Genomic DNA, 4,879 nt, shown 5'->3' on the forward strand with positions numbered 1-4,879 from the left:
CTGTCTCTGGTGAATCTTTTCACCTTCCCGCACATCTGGCCTGTACACCAGTTCTTGTATAAATAAATGAATGAATGAATGAATGAATGAATGAATGAATGAATAAATAAATCTTAAAAAAAAATACCCCAATATACCTCTTGCTGTTGGAGATGGGGGCACCCGGAGGAGGAGATCAGAACTGAGCACAAAACAGTCATAATTCCCTTCTGGGGGGAACGTGGTCTGCTTAAACCCAAGAGACATGAGAATATCAAAAGTGGTTTGGGAAGGCCAGATCTGTCAGGGATGGAGGTAGGAAGAAGGTCTGGGGGTGGGGGGACTTTTGGCCACTAGGTGGAGGCATTGTCCGCCCCCTGCTGGGATTCCCTATCCCCTCTGGTCTGGCAGGAAGTGGGCAGCCTGCAACCCCTGTGGGAAGGTCTGGGGCAGCCAGATGCTTTAGGCAGGGGGTTGGAAGGGGCTTGCCCTCCAGAAAGATGACACACTACCCCCAGCTTCTCTGCCAGGGTATAGTTTTTTTTTTTCTTTTTAAGATTTATTTATTTATTCATGCAAGCACTGAGTACAGTCAGAAGCACGGGAAGGTGAGAGAATTCACCAGAGTCAGAGAGGAGAGCAGAGCAGGCAGACCAATGAAGTACACTGCTGAGGGGAGCAGCAGGAGGCAGGAGAGGTCTGTGCGCTATGTGGGAAACTTACCTGGCGGCCAGGGATCAAACCAATGCTGCAGAGGCTGCAGGCAGCTTCGCAACCCAGCACTCAACTGCTACGCCACTGGGGAGGCCCGTTTTTTTTTTTTTAATTATGCATACAAGAACTAGGGTGCAGAACAAAGGTGTGGGTTGGGGAGTGAGAGGATTCACCAGAGACAGAGTGGGGAACAGAACAGGCAGACTGACTGAAATACACTGCTGAGGGAAGCAGCAGGTGAGACAGGAGAGGTCTGCCTCACCATGGGGGCTGCTCCTTGGCCAGCTGGAGACTGAACTTGCACTGCAGAGGCAGCGGACCGCCCCATAGTACCGTGCCCAAATCCTTGTGCCAGCAGGGAGGCCCACCATTTACATTTTTCTAAGGGCCTTCTTACCCCACATATATCCAGACTTAGTATTTCCCTCCTTCTCTATCTGTAGGAAGAAAACATTTTGTGAGGAACTGGCCTGTCCTGGGCTCCAGGACAGGATTGGGGAACATGAGGAGAAAGCACGTGTGGGAGCTGTGCCAGCCTCCTCCATCCTTAGCAGGGACATTTCCTTTTTACTTGCAGCTACTCAAGTGAGGTCCCCATGACCAAAGTGATCAAGTTGAAATATTTGTCCTTCACTTTTCATACAAAGGAGTTTCATGTGCTTTACAAAAAAGTGTCAGCAAAGCCGGCTCTCAGCTGAGAAAGTGCATGTGTGTGGGATCATCCCTCACAGTATCAAGCAGATGTCAGACAAGAAATCTCAGACCTCATATGAGGTTTTCTCTACCTGAGAGCTTCTTCCTCCAAATTACAGCTCCAGTGAGCACAGCTCCAAAGAGAACCAAGACAGCAATGATGTCCACGGTGGGGAAGGAGGACTGAGGAGGTGGCTGTGGAAGGGAAAAGGTGAGACTGACTTTCAGGCATCAGCCCCCATCCTGCTGAATGGCCCCAGAAGGGCTCCTGATGCCCCTGAGAAGCTCTGTGCCCATGACCTCCTCCTTACCCCGTGTCAGGACTTGGGGCTCCAGCAGCCCCTCATGCTGCACATGGCACATGTAGCTCTGCTCCTTTCCAGAAGGCACCTACACAGCCGTCCACTTCTGGAAGTTTCCATCCCACCCAGGCAGGGTCTCCACCAGCTCCGAGTCCTGGGTCAGGTCCTCCCCATCTTGCTTCCAGGTCAGCGTGATGTCCGCAGGATAGAAGCCCAGGGCCCAGCACCTCAGGGAAGAGGGACATTGGAGGTGCAGTTGTCCCAGATTACAGGGGAGCAGCAGACGCAATAATGACAGAAGACAGGAAAGAAGACTGAGGACACCATGACAGGATGACTCACACAGGGGTGACTGGATGGAATATAGACAGAGCACACAGAACCCGGAACCACGGAGAGAGGAAAGGAGAGAAATGATAGCACAGAGTAGAGGCTCAGATGAAGATAGGAGGGAAGATGGAGAGTAGAAGGAATTTAGAGCCAAGAGCAGAGGAGACAAATGATAGTACAGGGAGAAGGTTCAGATGAAGAATAGGGGTACCCGGGGGCTCCACTAGATCTAAAGAAGCCCATTAGAATAACCTCCTCAGAGCCCCTGGTAACACTCACTGTGGGGGATCGTCTGATTGATTTCTTGGTGGACACTGGAGCGACATTCTCAGTCCTGAATTCTAAATTGACTAAAGTGAACAAAGAGACTGCAGCAGTCACTGGGATTACGGGAAGGCCACAACAGAAAGCCTTCCTACAACCTCAGGAGTGCCGGCTGGGTACCACACAGCTCCAGCACAGCTTCCTGTACATGGAAGAGTGTCCAATCCCTCTGCTTGGTCATGACCTTTTAAGTAAGCTCAATGCACGAATTATATTCTCACCCCAAAATCTGAGGCTTTACCTACATGTTCTTCCAGAGCATGCTCTGCAGTTCCAGATGTTATTTACTCAAGATGTTCCACCAAAAGTTAAAGTTTTACCTTCAGAAATCGTTGAACGAGTAAGTAAATGGGTATGGACTGGTGGGACCCCAGGACGTGCGAAAAATGCAGAGCCTGTAAAGATAGAAGTGATTGAAGGGAGCCTCCTGGTGGCGCAGCATGTTGAGCGCTGCGCTGTGATGCTGTCTGCAGCCTCTGCAGCACTGGGTCGATTCCTGGCCAGCCAGGGAGATTCCCACATGGTGAGGCAGGCCTTTCCTGCCTCACCCAATGCTCCCCTCAGCAGTGTATTTCAGTCTGTCTGCCTGGTCTGTTCCCCTCTCTGTCTCTGGTGAATCCTCTCACCATCCCTCGCTTCTGCCCTGTACCCCAGTTCTTGTATAAAAATAAATAAATCTTTAAAAAAAAAAAGAAGTGATAGAAGGGAACAAAACCCCAAGGAGGAAGCAATACCCCTTAAAGGAGGAGGCCTTGAGGGGAATTGATCCAGTGTTAAAAAGATTCCTTCAATCTGGACTCATTAGGCCCTGCTGCTCACCATACAACATTCCAATGTTGCCAGTAAGGAAACCCTATACAGGCGAGTACCGTTCTGTCCAAGATTTAAGGGCCATTAATGACATTGTCCAGGATTTATATCCCAACTGTGCCCAATCCCTACACCTTATTAACTGCCATACCTGGTGACTTTGGGTGGTTTTCCATATCAGATCTTAAGGATGCCTTTTTCTGTATCCCAACAGATGTCCAGGATTAACTGCTTTTTGCCTTTGAATGGCAAGACCCTAAGTCCAAAAGCACCCTCCAGTATTGCCGGACTGTGCTTCCATAGGACCTCCCTGGTGGTGCAAGGGGTTAAGATGCAACCTATGAAGCTATCAGCAGCCACTGCAGCAGGAGTTCTACCCCCAGCCAGGGAGCTACCCACATGGCACAGCAGACCACTCCTGACTTGCCCACTGCTCCCCTCAGCAGTGGATTTCAGTCAGTCTGCCCATTTTGTTCCCCACTCTGTCTCTGGTGAATCCTCTTGCCTCCCATGCCTCTGGCCTGTACCCCAGTTCTTATATGCATAAATAAATCTTAAAAAAAAGAGTTATAGGTATCCCAGAAGGTGAGGAGAGAGAACAAGGCACTGAGAAACTATTCAAGGAAATTAAGCATGGAGTTTGGTTATTGCGTCACCATTGCTTTATTAGCTATAAAAAAATAACAACTTTAGTTATTTAAGATGTTAACAAAGTGGAAATGGTGTGGGGTAAACAAGAACTGTATTACCTTTGCAACTTTTCTGTAAATTTAACAGTATTCTTTAAATGTTATTTTTTTTCAATGTCCTCAATACTAAATAGGTTGTAGAAGGGAAAAATGATCTACTTTCCTGTTTCCCCAGGTTTTGTTATCCAGGGACTGGAGAGAGGGGTCCTGGAGAAAAAGCTGGAAACCTCACACCCAGGGCAGGCTCCGGAGTCTCCTTTCCTCTGAGCCCTGCTTCTCTGACTCCTCACAGAGCATCTGACCCCCAGGACACTGCCCTCCAAGACCCCCAACTCTGCCCAACTCAGACCCCGCCCCATCACGGCAGCTCCACCAGAATCCGGAACAGCGCAGCAGCGCCCCCATGTGGCCACAGAGCTGAGCACAGGAGACCAGAGCTGCCCTTTCTCCCACTCAGCCAGGCCCTCCCCAGGCTTCCTGGGCCCCCAGTGGCAGGACAGGGATCTGCACACAAGGGGGCGCCCAGGTCCTGTGTCAGTTTCAGTGTCCTTATTTTTAGTCTCTAGTGGACATGGCAACTGCCTCCCAGGTTCTGGGAAAATCCGTAAATATATAGGTCCCCTCAGAATTTTGGGATGGAAACTTAGATTCCAGGGTCCCTGTAATTTGTTTCTGCTTCTGCTTCCAAGGATGAAAGCCCCTCCTCCTGGGAATCACCTTACATTCTCCATCCTTAGATGAGGGGAGGGGCCTAGAAGATCCCCCAGGGCATTGACTAGGAAGATGGGGAGGCTCCTGGAAAAGAGAGCAGAGGGTGGAAATGGGGACTTTATGGGACAGAGGTGGAAAGGGGTGCAGGGGGAGCCAGAGAGGACCAGGCAGGGAAGGGGAACCACCAGGGACACTGTGAGGGGAAGGTCTGTGTGGGTGACACAGGCTCTCACTGGGGGGCTGGAGCATCTGTCTCACCTGGGGGGATGCAACAGTGCTAGCCTGTAACTGCCCAGAGAACTGTGCACATCCGGGGCCTTGCCAGTC

The sequence above is a fragment of the Talpa europaea genome (assembly GCF_964194135.1).
Source record: "Talpa europaea genome assembly, chromosome: X".
NCBI lineage: Eukaryota > Metazoa > Chordata > Mammalia > Eulipotyphla > Talpidae > Talpa > Talpa europaea.